Raw genomic sequence first — 16,113 nt, forward strand, 5'->3', positions numbered from 1 at the left:
CCAAAACACATGTTTTTTATCTTTTGAATATTAAAGTGATATGCTTCTGGTCAGCGCTATGTGGGTGTAATCCAACAGGATCATATCATTCACGTAGGCCATTCAGGGTATGTGCAATTCCCCCAATTTAGGAGGGACATGTTTAGCTGCAATGCAGTTGGTAATTCCACGATGTACAAACTGAATAATAGAGGTGCTTACACACATCTCTTTTTGAGTCCTCATCCAGTAGGAATCCTAGTAGTGAAAGCACATGTACTATCCAATCTAATCTGGTTGTAAGCATATTTAATTGTGCCTCTTGGGCCAAAAGGTCAATTAAAAAACCCAGTCAACCATCAAATCATCGGTCTTATCAACCTCAAACCCTTGATAGAAAAGATTAAAATGCTCCATATAATTGCTTATTGCTTTAAGGTTTTGTTCCGACAAGCATGCTCTATTGCTACCACCATTTATCTTCGTTTCACCCACCTTTAGTTATTTTTACATTTGTAGAGTGTGTACAAACCCGTGAGCATCAGGGCACTTTTACCAGTTACATGGGGCCCATGGTGGGGCGGAGGCATAGGTTCATTTTAAAATTATAACTACCAAAGTGTAAGTACAGGTGTTGACATAATGATCTACAATCATGGTGCATTGGTAGAAACAAAGCAGGAGAGATGTGGTAAGAGCATTCGATTAAGTGAACAGCCAGGTTTTCAGGGCTTTGTGGAAGATCCAGTACGATTCTTCCGCTCTCAAGGCAGGTGGGAGGGAGTTCCATTGCTTGGCAGCAAGAACTGGGAAGCTCGATTCTCCTGCTTTGGCTAGTTTAAATTTTGGGTTGGACCAGCCTGTGGGAGTATGGGGCTCTCTTTGGCCTGCTAGATTGAACTAGCCCTTTAATGCCCATCTAGCATTCTGCAGCAAATTTAAAGTCATATTAAGATAGGCATGAGGACTACACATGTGAAAATCTGTGCGCAAGAAATCAATATTCCCAAAATCCCCAACCTAAATATTCAATATTAGTGTGTTTATTCCCTTTTTTCAATGTAAAATTGCCCTGTACATCTCCCATTAATAAGTGACAATTCCCAATCAAATAAAACATACATCCACGTTTGCCCCGTTTGTCTCCTTCAACTTGTTTCATTTTATAGGTGGCAATATTTCCATTCTACCAGTTTGCCCAGCTGCTATGTTAATGAATGCAGTGTGCATTGAAACCACAGCCTACAATGATGATCTAATGTTTACATTCTCCTCGTCTATTAACTAATGTCTCATGTATGACTAAAAAAGGTTCTGTCAAGTTTCCGCCAGGACGATCATACACATTAAAACAGCAGCAGTGTGGAGCACAGTTTTCTGTTTTAGCTCTTTTCAGTTTTCCCCTTTTACACTTTTTAGTTATATGATTGCGTGCTCCAATAATGACCCACCACCGCCAATAGGAAGTCCTTGTTTTCTTTTAGTGGGCAGATTTGGAATAAATCGAATTACCATATATGCTTAATTTGCGCATAAAACAACTTTCTTGCACAAGAAATACACTGTTTAAATCGGATGTATCAATCCTACCTTGCTGCTGGTGTAATGACTATGTCCCCTAGTCTTCCATGGCACTATTGTAAAAGGTCATGGCTTACTTGCTTGTTCAATTGCAGCACTAGTAACCATGAGAATACATTACTAAATTAGGTTTTCTCTAATATAAAGGTGCTTTTGTACATATGACATTTCGACCTGATGCCGAGCTTATTTTAACATTTTACATTTGTTCACCCCTCAAGGCATGAAGCTCTACATCACCACGGATAGCATAACCTAATTTCAAAAGATCTTCAAGTGTGCAGATAGCAGATGAATGACCAAGACAGATGAGCAATTAACTTTACAATGGTCTTCCACTTTCCATCATTTCGTCGTTATCTATACTGTGTGTAGCTAATAACCTCAGCAGTGGAGTAAGTGAGAATAAATGCGAGATATGGGCAGTTAATTGGGGCACCCTCCCAAGTAAAAAATAAGGCCTTAACGAAAACAATATTAGAAGGTATTTTTGGTCTCAGACTTTTTACATTGTCTCCGTTATTAGAAGAGGTTATACAGTTACTTATGGCCACTGCCTTAACATTACTTAACCAGTACGCATGTCCACTGCCGTGCTTCAATAGTCATCCATCACACATGGTACAGTGGTATTTGAATCATGGCCCAAAGAAGCTTAATTCCTTTTCCCACTACTTGCTCCGTCCTCAGTTTATGTTTGACATTGCATGGCTTAGATTTGAATTCTTTATTATTGGGTATCACAAGATTAATTTTAATCACCCGGTTGTTATAGTCTCTATGCACCACTTTTTCGTTTCCAATTTGTTTTTGCTGATAATATATGCCTTCCCCTGTTTCTTCCTAAGAGGCTGCGTTCACAATAGTATTTTTAGTGCATTTTTGACTAACTTTGTTCCCCTTTCTTTGAAAGTACTGCCTTTCCTAATGAATACATCATCAACCATTGACACGCAGGGATCAGTTTCATTCAGTTACAGGGCGTGGTGGTAAGCTTAAAACCATAGCGTGGGTTGCTTTGTTATTTACACTGCTAACTACTTCTGCATATTGACTGTTCGCACTTATTTCTATTTCCTCAGAAGGGAATAGTTTATTTTCCACCCTCGATAATATTTTCCCATGTGCTTTCATTTCTTCATGCATTCCAATACACAGTTTGATTGGTGCCTTAAGTGTAAAATGTAAGCCATGTAGTGTGGTCTCTGTGGTAATTTTGGGTGTCGAGGAGAATTTACTATCCAAATACATTCTTCAGTCTTTTGGAAGTATCAGAAAGCAATAAGTTAGCACGCAATGTGTTATTCAAGTCCATATTTAATGGTTCTGAATTCTCCAAATGCGATCTGGACCCATTAAGTTTAAGCTTGTTCAGACCAATCTCCAATCTCGAGGCGTCCCATTGCAAGCTATATAAAATGTTTAGCAAAGAATTGTCAATTGACACAGAGGCATTTGCTCAGATTTGCTTTGCTATGTGTTGAAGTATGTGCAGGTAGCATTGTTCCTTTGCAAGGAAAATATGCAGTAGTTTCCCTTTTTGCACGTTGGACGATTAATTGGTCTAAGCCAAATTAATTCCCCTGCTGCTGGACTAGGTCAATGCATCTCCCAGCTCTGCAATGTTGATATCACTGAAGCAAATTGCTCCATGCTGCATAAATTATAGCCTTGCTTATTAGACGCCATCAACCAGCAATGAGACCTCCATGTACGTGTTAACACTGAGAGCTGCTGTTACAATTTGAGTGAGTCATGGTTAAAAAGCACACTTGCTAAACTCTTCTCCATTGTTACTATGTGGGAACTTCGCCATCCCGTCTTGCCATAGAGCCGCAGACTGCCAGATTGCTTGCACTTGGCTCGCACATGGCTACGCACACGCTCCTCACATTGCAGCAGAATTTGTAACTTCTCCCAGTGAAACGGCGAAGGAGCCAGCAGGTTGCACTATTCCATTCAAGTAAACCAGCGCCTCAGGGAAATGGCAAGACTGCCCACACTTGGATCGCACTTGCACTTGTAGTATTTTTACTTTCCAACCCCAGGCTACGTTGTCAGATTGCTCAGAGAGCATGTTGGATTAGTTTATGAGGCATTTATGCATATCACGTATCACTATATTTAGTTGCAGACCAGGATTGAATAACAGCAATAAAACAGAAAAAACATGAAAAGGGATATGCATGTGCATGCAACCGCTATCTTTCCGCCTCTTAATAGCCCAGTATTCACCGAATGATTTTTCCTCCTGCAGAGCCATTTGTGTGTGTGTGTGTGTGTATATGGGATACATTACTCACCGTAATCGTATTTCTGATGCTTGTATCTGCTTAGATTCACATGCTGTGCATAGGCCGACATCTAGTGGAAGCTGCGGAGTATTACAGTTTGTTTTTCGAAACTCGAAAATGGGCGTCGACACAGGGCGTGCCAGTAATACTATCCCTAGTGTGACGTCCACTGTACCCAAGATCCCTCACGCGTCTAGGATCCTCAGATTGTATTTTTTCTGACATGAGGTAGCATGAGGAGTAGCGTGAGTACAGATAATCCAAGCAGATAGATAGAAAGGTAAGATTACAAGCCATCATGCGCCTTCTCTCAGAGGGGAGGAAGGGTGGGTCGCATGTGAATCTAAGCAGATACAAGCATCAGAAATACGATTACGGTGAGTAATGTATCACTTCTGAGGCTTGTGGAATCTGCTTAGATCACATGCTGTGCATAGATTAGCAAGCAGTACCCGAAGAAGGAGGTGGGATGTGAGAAGGGTCATGAGCAAATAAGTGTCTTAGAACCGCTTGTCCCACTTGTGCATCTGCCTTGGAATGGGTGTCAATGCAGTAATGCTGAGTAAAAGTGTGAATAGAGCTCCAAGTAGCTGCTTTGCAAATGGTGTCAAGGGGTACATTTGCAATGAAAGCCTGAGTGGCCCCAATGCCTCTAGTAGAGTGGGCTCTTGGCGTGAAAGGCAGAGTTCTTTCAGAAAGTGAGTAACACAGCTGGATACAGTTAATAATCCACTTCGAGATGGCATCTTTAGAGACGCGATCCCCCTCTCTGCCTGTAGCTACGGAGACAAACAGTTGATCTATTTTTCTTAGCGGTCTGGTTTTATTTACATAGTAGAGGACCGCCCTACGCACATCTAGGGTGTGTAGTTTCACCTCAGCCGAGCTTTGCGGGTCCTGGAAGAAAGCCGGAAGCTCGATGGACTGGTTTACATGGAATTTAGATATAAATTTAGTTGAGAACCTAGGGTGTGTGCGTAAAACCAGTTTGTCTTTATGGACAGTAAAGAAAGGATCCTGCACTGACAGAGCCTGAATTTCACTGACCCTTCTTATAGAAGTAATAGCTACTAAGAAGGCCGTTTTATAAGTCAGGTGTTTGAGACTGCTTTTATGCATGGGTTCGAAAGGGGGGCCCATGAGCTTGGCTAGCACCACATTAAGGTCCCACCCTGGTGGTGGGTTTGAAATAGGAGGGTGAAGTCTCTTTACTCCTTCCATGAAGGCTTTAACTACTGGTATTTTCCACCACGAAACCTTGCTATGGGAAGTGGTGTAAGCCGACAGGGCTGCCAGGTGTACTTTCAGTGAGTTAAAAACCAATCCTGCATCCAGCAGGTGGAGCATGTATGTAACAATAGTGGAAGGAGTGCAATCAACGGGGTTGATTGATCTACTCTGGCACCAGATAACAAACCTCTCCCACTTGTCAAAGTAACAGTGCCTTGTGTTTGGTTTCCTAGATTCCTTTAGGATGTCCATACACCTCTGTGGCAAATTGAGATGTCCAAACTCTATGACCTCAGGAGCCATGCTGCCAGGTTCATTGAGTTGGGTTGTTGGTGCACTGTCTGACCTTTGTGCTGGGACAATAGGTTGTACCAGGCTGGAAGTTTGATGGGCTCGCACACCGCCATCCTGCGTAGGTGTGGGAACCACGGTTGTCTTGCCCACATGGGAGCAACTAGGACGAGCGTCATCGACTCTCTGTTCATCTTGTTCACCACTTTCCTGATGAGGGGAGTTGGTGGAAAAGCGTACGCAAACATCCCTGACCAGTTCATCCACAGGGCGTTCCCCTGGGAGTCTGGTTGGGGGAACCTGGATGCAAATCCTGGGCATTGTCTGTTTTCGCTTGTGGCGAATAGGTCTATAGTGGGGAAACCCCACTGAGAGAAGATATCTCCTACAACCTCTCTGTGTAGAACCCATTCGTGTTCCTCTGGGAGGGAGTCTCTGCTCAGAGCATCCGCTAGGGAATTGAGCTCCCCTGGAACATGTGATGACAGGAAGATGTTCCGTCTGAGTGCCCATATCCAGATTTTCTGGGCAAGCTTGGACAGATTTGGCGAGCGAGTCCCTCCTTGCTTGTTCAGGTAGAACATAGCTGTTGTGCTGTCCGTCCGGATTTGCACTGACAGGTTTAGTAGGTGGGGCTTGAACGCCTGAAGCGCTCTGAATACTGCCAGAAGCTCTAGCAGGTTGATGTGGTTCTTGGCCACTGAGTGAGACCAGAGACCCTGAGCTGTGTGGTGGAGATGGTGAGCTCCCCACCCCGTCAGGCATGCATCTGTAGTGACTATTGCCTGTACCTCGGGATCGTAAAAGGGTTTCCCCTGTGCGAGATTCTCTCTTGTCCACCAGTGCAGGCTTTGTACCAGTGTTGGTGAAACGACCACTAGATCGTCCCACTGACCACTTGCCTGAGACCACTGTTTTGCCAACCATTCCTGCATGCGACGCATGCGCAGGCGCGCGTGGGGGACCAGGTAAATGCATGACCCCATCATGCCCAGTAAACGCATTGCTTTGCGTACCGTTATTTGTTGACCGGACTGATAATGCGGAATTTGCAGTAGTATATTCCGAATTTGTTCTTCTGAAGGAAAGGTCAACCCCTCTTGGGTATCTAGGATTGCTCCTAGAAATAGTTTTGAGTTGCTTGGCACTAGGCTTGACTTTTTCTCGTTGATTGAGAAGCCTAACTCGTGAAGGAGGTCGATAGTCCTTTGAATGTTTGTCCTGCAAATTCCTGGGGGTTTCCCCCGTTATGAGCCAGTCGTCCAGATAAGGGTACACTGGGCTTGCCTCCCTGCGTAGGTGTGCAGCCGCCACCGCCAGTACCTTGGTGAATACCCTTGGTGCTGAAGCAATCCCGAAGGGCAGTACCTTGAATTGGTAGTGTCGACTGTCCACCTTGAAGCGCAAATACTTTGTGCGGTGGGAACATGGAAATATGAAAATAAGCATCTTTCATATCCAAGGTTGCCATGTAATCCCCCTTTTTTAGGAGGGGGATTACCTCTTGTAGCGTGGTCATACGAAATTTTTGGGGCTTGACGTACTTGTTGGCAGGCCTTAAATCCAATACTGGGCGCATTGTCAAATCTTTCTTTGGCACAAGGAAGTAAGTTGAATAAATACCCTTGTTTACCTGGTGTCCCGGGATGAGTTCTATCGCGTCCTTTTCTAGCAGAATGGCGATCTCCTCGAGGAGAATCTTCTGATGTTCTTAAGAGTGTACTCTTTGTCGTGGAGGATGGTTCCGGGGACGCTGCAGTAGTTCTATACAATATCCTGTGGATACTGTTGACAGCACCCATCTGTCTGATGTGATCCCTTCCCAAGCCTGGGTGAAGTTGGAAATGCGTCCCCCTACTGGGGTTGCGTGAGAAGGGACCCTGAACTGAGCGTCACTGCTTTGGTGGAGGCGTGCCGCCTCCCTTGTTGGGGCTGCCTCTGCCTTTACCACGACCTCTCCTATTACCCCTGCCGTTATCCTGGGTAGACTGTTGGTTGTTCCACTGTGTACCCTGCCCCTGGGAATAGGTAGATCCTCTCTGGGAATTTTGGCCACGTGGGCGACGAAAATTACTATTCCCTCTCTGGTTAGGGGGTTTATTGGTTAACTGGCCAAGGGACTTGAGTGTTTCGTATTCGTCCTTGGCATTCTTCAGTGCGTCTTCGACCGCCTTACCAAACAACAGATCGGTCTCCACCGGTTTGTCCAACAATGATGACTGGGTTTCTGCCTTAAAACCAGACTGCCGTAACCACGCATGTCTTTTGATAACAGTGCCTTCTGCTATCAATCTGCCTGCGTTGTCCGCGGCGTCGAAGGTTGCTTTCAAAATGCAACCGGACACGGCTCTACCCTCTGCGGGCATTCGAGCTAACTGGCCTGTTAAAGGTTCAGGAGCAGAAGCTATGAGTGCCGCGACTTCTTCCCACTGATGGCAGTTGTAGCTGGCCAACAGGGTGGTGGAGTTTGCAATCATTGCTTGATAGGTGGACGTTGAGGCTACTTTCCTGCCGAAACCGGATAGTTTTTTGCTCTCCTTGTCGGGAGGAGCTTCGGACGATGACAAGAGTGTTCCAGCCCTCTTACGAGTGTTCGTGACAACTAGGGAGTCTGGCTTCAGATGTCCTCTTATATAGAGAGGGTCAGACTGGGCCGCCCTGAAAAGTTTTTCAACCCTGGGATTCACTGCTCTGGTGATGTTCGGGTTCACCAGGGACGGATCCATTCTCCGCTGAATGGACTTAAGGATAGGGATGGTCTGGGCAACAGGCCTCCTTTCTCCCACTAACTCTTCTGCGAAGTCCCTTTCCTCCTGGACACCGTGGGTGTCGATGTGGAAGTGTTCTGCTGCGCGTGCGAGAACCTCGTTTAGGAGGGATTGATTATCGACCGGGGAGTCGGTAACCGGGGCTTCGTTCTCTACCGGGGAATCTACTCTGTATGTTTCCGGGTCCTCCTCTTCCTCTTCCTGGTCCTCATCATCCCCATAGTAAATTCTTGGTCCTCACAAAAGGAAGCCTCTCCTTGATACAGTGAGTATGGTGTTGCGTATGGTTGTACCTCGAAGGGTTCTGACCTCATCGGAGTTTCAAACCGGGGCTTCTTACTCGGGGGGATAGGATCAGTAGAGCCTGAGGGTGTCGCCCCCTGTGGATCATACGAGAGGGAATGTTCTGAATTTTTATCATAAAAATCTGCCAAAGAAGACATTCTTGACATAACCCTATCTATGTCTTCACTGGACCATTTTTTGGAACTGGGGATGACTCTCTCAGCAAGTCTATGGGATTTATCTTGAGTAGCCTTGCTGGTTTTAGACATATCAGCAGACCTGGTTTTGTCTGTCTGTTTAGGGGGGGGTGGTGTGTTTCACAGGTGTGGAAGAGTGCAAAGGTTGTTTCTTCTGCTGTTTTCCCCCCTCCCCGTGAGTGGAAAAATGTTTTCCCTGTCCTTTAGTGGCTCCGGAGGTTTTCGACGCCTGGCGTCGAGGATCGGGGGTGGTGTCCCTGTCCTTCGAGCGTGGGGCCTCGCTGGTTTTAACTGCGGGCTCCGACTCCTGGAGCGCGGCCTGGGGGTGGAAGTCGTCTTTGTCTTCCGACGATCAAACTTCTGTTAGCCTAGGGAGCGAGGCACTCTTGGCAAGAGTGGATGATTGCCTGGAGTCATGCGGCGATCTTGAGCGAGAGCGCCCAGAGGACACCGAATCGGACCGTTCTGTTTGTGCCTCTTTCCGAGAACTCGACGTCGTCGAGTCTCGGTTGGACTTAGTGTGTAGTGTGTGTAGTATGTGAAGCGCTTGTGTTGCCGGGGGTCTTCCCCATAGCCGCCCTGCGGGACGAGCTTCCGAGGTCGGGGACCTGCGCTCGGCTGTCTTTCGACGCCGTAATGCCCTCGCCGTCCGAAAGTACGGCGTCGCTGCCGTCGCTGAAGGCACCCTCCGCTGCCATGGCCGCCTGCCTGGCGTGGTGGGCCCAACGCTTCGTCGAACGGTCCTTAAGTGTCTTAGGTTTAAACCTACTACACGCTCTGCAGTTCTCTTCGGGGTGGTCCCTCGGCAAGCAGAGATTGCACGTGGCGTGCCTGTCGACCCAAGGGTATTTGCGATTGCACTTGGGGCAGAATTGAAAAGGGGTACCCTCCATACGCACCTTGAGGCAGCGGGCTGTTAAGTGTAGGAAAAGTATAAGGTGTACCTATATACCAAGAGTGTAGAGTATGTACCACCCCCCACTCTCCCTACTTGCAGGGCCGAGGCCAGCGGCCTTCCGAGGCCCAAATCCGTCGTGCAGCAGCCGACGGTCGATTTCTTCTCCAGCCGGCGTCGAGTGTCGAAGTTCGACGTTGGGGTGGGGAAGGATGTCAATAGATTATTATTTTAAATTTTTAGCAAAGGTATGGCTAAGGCCAGGGGACTCCGCAAAATGCTTCCGACCAGTATGGCGGAAAAAAACAATCTGAGGATCCTAGACGCGTGAGGGATCTTGGGTACAGTGGACGTCACACTAGGGATAGTATTACTGGCACGCCCTGTGTCGACGCCCATTTTCGAGTTTCGAAAAACAAACTGTAATACTCCGCAGCTTCCACTAGATGTCGGCCTATGCAAAGAATGTGATCTAAGCAGATTCCACAAGCCTCAGAAATATATATATATATATAGCCCTACAATAGCATACTAGACTGAAATGACTTAGATCAACAATGTCCTTTCAAACCAGCTTTGGTTGACTTAAGTGGCACTGATGCTACCAGCAAAATAATGAGCTACTTCAATCCCCTTGCAGTTCTTATCAGATTTCCATAGAGACCACACACCCATCAACTGAAAATTATTGTAAAGCTAAAGCTTTCCCTCATTGAGATGTGGAGGTGATTATTTCCTGAAGAAAGGATGCATGCATCAGAATATTTATTCTTTTTTTTTTTTTTTACCAAAGTTAAGTATTTTGTTGTTCTAATGGATACCTTGCAACTTACCTCCAGACATTTCCAAAATACAACATAGGAAGAGACTGAGGAGCACAAATGACAATTGAGTAAACATAAAACTGACAGGTCTATGGAACAGTGCCACCTCACCCACCACGGATATAATAAGGTAACAGTGTGCTGCAAAAGCATTCAAACCCTAAGTGGCTGTCTGGCAAACTTCAGAAATCGAACACCTCTGAAGCATGTGGATGTGGCTGCTTGTTCTTCCATACAGCATGCTCCTACACGCCCCGAGGCTTCCTTTGCTGAATCATAGAATAGTCCATATGGCTATAATTCCCAGTAACTATAAATCCTTTGGTTCCGACAAAGTAATGTGAGGAATCGGGAGGTTTTTTCCCTTCTTGTGTGGAGCCACCCTCTTTGAGGCTAGCGAGGTGAGCCTGCTAAGCAAAATCCTCTAGGGGTTTGGGAAAGCGGGACTTCACTGGGAGTGACTCCCCACCAGTGGACAGACTCCCATTCGGTAAGGAACTGACTACAACTGAGAAATTTTCTGCATATATGGGAATACCAGAAGTGGATCTGACTGGTAGCTGAGTAACTCAAAATACCATAGAAAGTGCATTTGAAGGCAATGCTGGCCTCTCAATGGAGTTGACAGTTAAACACACCCCGTTGGTATCTGGTAGCATGAATAAAAGGACTTTTCCCCCCTTGAATCGAGGAGAAGCGATACGCAGATGCGAGCCTCTGACGAACTGACGTCATTGGGAGGCAGAGCCGGCTGTGGTGCTGAGCAGGACCCGGGAGCAGGTCTGGAGAGAGAACCGGAGAAAACCCTGTGAAGAAGCCTGAGCGAACGTGAAACATGGCTGGTGAGGCACAGGCCTGTGCGGAGTCGCCGTGGGGGCTAGCTCTGCTGGCCCAACGGAAGGCGTGACCATGCAGAAAACGTGGTGGGCCTGGAACCGAGGAAACAATGGCAAACCCAGCGAGCGAGAGAGGAACGAGTCCCCCGCTCGCACTACACAAAACCATAGGGAAACATAGCAGCGAGCGAATAAGCATTCTCACATGCGTTCAGGAGGGGGCACACAGTAGCTGGGGAAGAAAGTTGGGTCAAAGCCACCACGCTGGAGCAGGACCTTCTATGGAGAAGGTAAGTGGGCTGCTCAAAGTAGAGGGGGGCATGGAGACAAGGCCGTGAGAACGGGAGAAGAAATGAAGCGGCTAGATCTCTACAAGGGACAACGAGGTCCAGAGAGGGAGACCGACATAATAAATAGTGGTTAGTGGAGCCCTAAAAATCCTAGCCTTGAAACCAGCCAAACTGTTCAAAGCCACACAAAAAAACAAGAGAAACATATTCTGAGAGGGGATACACATACCCTTACAAATCAAGTGAGAAAGTGGGAACAAAAAACACAAGGGAAACAGTGATTTGGCAACAGACACCAAAGGGTGATTAACTGTGGGCTATTGAACATAAAATATTTCAATTAAGTATGTTGGTGGTGGTAGCATGACTACAATGGTGGAGGTGGATATTATTTGAGACATGGTATTAAAAGGTTGAGCACTAGATGAGTGTTTAATGATGTGTTAATATCAGGAAGATAGTAACAAACACTTTCCTTATTTCTTTTGCTTTCCTCATAACCCATCTTTGTTCCCGCATCTGGTTCGTATTGTTATATGGATAGGTCTACTGTTCTTTTGGATATGAATTGATTGGCTAGGTAAAAACGTGTACATTTCATGTTGAATGACAAACATTGATCTTTTGTATTGTCTTGCTTAAATATGGATGCGTTTATTGAAACTAAAGCCATGAAGAAGACCTTAGCAATTTGGTCGACACACGTGTTTGAAATTCAGTAAAGAATATATGTACTGAAAACTGATCAGTGTTTTTGTAATAGAAAATATATATTTATTTTTAAGACAAAAACCATCTATAAACTAAGGTTGTGGCGTAAGTGGTTGTTTTTCTGTTACGTGCTTAATTTAGGGACTTTGGGCCTGTGCCACTTCTTATGACCAATGCTAGCCAACTGCCTATAACTATCATATTTCATTGTAAAGAGAATTACTTTCTAACTGTACGGTATTTAGCTCAATGAAGTATTAGCCCACATTCCAAATTTCTATATAAATAACGAAGTTGCTTGTCAGTCGTCGGGATGTTAACAAAAAAAAAAAATTCCACTGTCCCCAAACTAATACTCACTGACCTTACCACTATTCTAAGCAAAATGAATGCCAAGAGAATGGCTTCTTTCTCCCGATTGCTCTATCGTAGAGTTCTCCTTTGCTTAAGGATATTGCTAGTATGCCATTTTGAAATATTCTTTTGTCCCCTTTTTCTTGCAACTCTTTCATAAGGTCTTTAGGTTTTCCTTCTTCACTTGAGATTGGTTTCCAGGAATCCCATGTAGCTCTCTCTTATCCATTGTCCCATGCTGATCTGCCTTTTGGATTTCTTTAACCAACACTTTTCTTATGGGATATATACTTTGACTGTTAATGTTCTCCGTCTCCTGGGGTGATTTGGTTTGTGTCTTTTACCCTTATGTGCTTCACTTCTCTTCATAGAATTATCTTTCTCTTATTGGAGTATTTTCCCCATCTGATTCACTTTGTTCTTCAGCCTTTAAAGAATCTGGTATTTTCCTTTATTCCCACAGTACTTGGTGCCCGAGTTTCAATAGTGTCACTTTCAAGCTTAAAGAAGATGTTCTTTCTCAGAATATTACATTTCCACTTCATTAACTCTATATTCCAGTTCTGTCACTGTAACGAGTTTCTCCTGATTTGTAACAATTCCCTGGCGACCTCCCAGTTCTCCCCATTTCCTTGGTATCCGCAGAGGAAAGTCTCCAGAGCTGATGCCTGCTTGGATCTTCTTCATTCGTGCCGGTTCTCTGGCATCTTGTTTCTGCCGGTGTCTCGGTCAGCTCCTTATCAGTGGTCACGTACCACTCTGTGTAACCGGCTATCTTGTGGATTCCTCAGGCAGTTGGTTTTGACGTTGAAAGGTAGCCCAACTTACAGGGGTACCCCTTAATTATACAGGTATCCCTAATCACGCTCACACCATATAAAGGTTCACCCCTTTAGTGAAATAAGGCCAAAAGTCTATCTTGCAAGGATAACAAGTTTAATCTGTATAGAAATGAGGATGGGGCAAAGACCTCTGCTCCCTCAACAGTGTATTCTGTCCCTAACCGTTCCCAGCTCCTCCAGACTGGTGCCTGGTCACTGGATGATAATGGCATGGCTCATTCAAAACTGTCCTTCTGCCCTACAAGGGATGCTGCAGTCTTTCTTCCTTCATGGCCGGTGATATCTGTTTTAGGACATACTACTTTACATATCACTATCCTATACAAAAATACTCTGTAGCTTAATTTTCCATCATTTTGCTACCCATGAACATTTATATATAAACACATTTTCCCGTCATGCTCGCCATACTTCACCCATTATAGTCATATTTTTATCTGGTCCAGTAATTCCCCTTAAAACCTTATTTTCCCCATAATTGTGCATGTCGTGCATTAAGCATGTACACTCCCATTTTAGAATACATGGGTTTTTGATGGACAGGATACCACTGCTCAGCCACTTTGTGTGCTCTGCCAGAGCTTCGCCTCAGTGACGCAACACTGCATGTTCTACGATCCATTTTTAGCACAGGCCACATTCCTTCCAGGAAGAGAGAGGGAGTATTTGACTCCTACGGTGCTTTGAGATTTTAAAACTAAATAGAATAACATTTACAATTATATTCAGCTAATAGTTGTTTACACCTTATATTTAAATACCAACTACCTTCATTTAGTGGCCACGCATGTCTTTGTGCGATAAGGCTTTCTCAGTGCTCTAGTGCTTAGAAACAGTCAAACGAAGTCTTGCTTCATTCTGAAGTGCTTGGGAGTGAAGGAAGGCGCTAGCTCCTTCTCAACAACGTTGTTGAACTGGCCCACTGCCCACCATGAAGTTGTTGTGGTCACGCCACCACCGGGACTTGAGTTCCCATCTCCTTGGCTTCTCGGTTTACTTAGCCGAAAGACCTGTAGCATCTCGCTCTCACATCTGGAGCACTGCGGCTCTCTCCAGCTCTGCCTCTCTCGGGTGTTGCGCTGTTCGAGGTTTACCCTGCAAACGCACGACTCTCCCAGCTTGACCACCGTTTGGCGTGTCCTCTTCCAGTTTCTTCGTCCTAGTTAAATGGAAATCTCTCTTTAAAGAGACCGCTTCTCTTTCTTGTCCATAACAATTGTGAGAAACCTGAGGGCATCCCCACATATGCTTCCCTTGGGTCCTCTTCTCAGCTGTCCAGGGAAAGGCCATCACTTTTGAATCCGGACCCTGAGGGCGAAGAAGTGAGGGAGGATCACCAGGGTGGAGGGTCGTTGGTGAGAGATGAGGTCCTCAGGCGAGCCGCAGTATTCTGCATTTCCATTCCAGGACGAACCATCTATCCCGGAAGCATTTGTGTGGTATTATCACTGTCCCACTGACCAAGGAAATACAGAGAAAACCTACCAATCTCAAAGTACCAGGAAGAGTGCAAAGATTTAAGGGCGAGCCATGGTATCCCCCTTTTCCCACCAAGAACCAACCTAACCCTCCACTGGCTTTTATAGGCTATTGTAGACCCTTTCCCCATAACCCCTCTTCATAATCGAAGTTCAGAACACCACTTTGGCACTGGCACAAGGAAGATGGACGCTGAGTACCAAAGGTACCGTAATCAAAGATGGAAGGAAAATGACCTGCACCTGGGTAAGGCTGGACGGGCTAAATATCCCCCTCAGGCACAGTTCGGGGCGAGCAGGGAAGGAGAGAGAAGCCAAGGAAAAAAGCTGGTACACGCTGAGAAGTCATACATTGGGACACAAGAGAGCAGAAGACCTGATCCGTGCAGTGGTACGCAAACGCTGAGGCGAGAGGGTGTCCTGAGAGGCTGCCATAGGTCGGAGACAGACTTGCGCAGGGAGAAATCTCTAAAGATTGGTGTGTGAAGAGACGGCTTGGGAGCAAAGAAGGCTCCCATTTTCCCTGGTACAGACAAGCAGTGAAGGAAACAACCGCCAGACAAAGAAGACGGGGAGAAGGAAACCCAGAGCGATTGAGGAGAAAACTGTATACGGAGGTGCAGAGCCCGATATACCTGGTGAGTTCATTGTGTGCTTATGGCCTAGGAGTGCTCCCTCCACGACCAAGCAAGAAAGCAAGTCGGTCCGCAATTCAAGACTGCCCGCGCGTGATGTCAAAGCATCGCCCGCTCAGTTTCATATGACAAAATAACACTTGCAAGCCTTACGGATTATTATGAACCATAAAGCATCTGAGAATACACATGTGGAAAGTTATAATAATGCATGGAAAGCAGATTCCTTAAGAAAAGAACGTATATGAGGAGAAAAACCCTGGCTAAAGCCAATACAGTATAAACATTGTCAAAGTCACAGAGAAAACAAGTATTGGCAAAAGCCATAGGAAATATATAAAATGTGCATATTGAATACCGAACTGAATGGAAACTTGAAACTAAACATATTAAATGCACATTGAACACCGAAATGAATGAAACCTTGAATTGAGCATATTCTATATTGAATGGAATAAAACTTTATGGGCAAAGCAAATAGCAGATGACAGCCAAACTGCCCATGTGAAAGCAAACTACGGAAAAGAGTGCAAGTGCAAAAGAGTGCCATAGAAAGGTGGAGTAGGAACAAAACCACCACAAAGTGAACTTTTATGAAATAATGCAGTGTGGCAAGGCCAAAG

The 16,113-nt window shown here is 45.6% G+C and overlaps 1 protein-coding gene across 1 annotated transcript in view; it reads right to left on the minus strand.

The window, feature by feature from the left end:
- Positions 1-16,113, minus strand: part of POLR3A (RNA polymerase III subunit A) — a 1,042,059-nt gene that overhangs the window by 667,261 nt on the left and 358,685 nt on the right. The window lies entirely within an intron of this gene.

The sequence above is a fragment of the Ambystoma mexicanum genome, chromosome 8 (genome assembly GCF_040938575.1).
Source record: "Ambystoma mexicanum isolate Mex_15411 chromosome 8, UKY_AmexF1_1, whole genome shotgun sequence".
Taxonomy (NCBI): Eukaryota; Metazoa; Chordata; class Amphibia; order Caudata; family Ambystomatidae; genus Ambystoma; species Ambystoma mexicanum.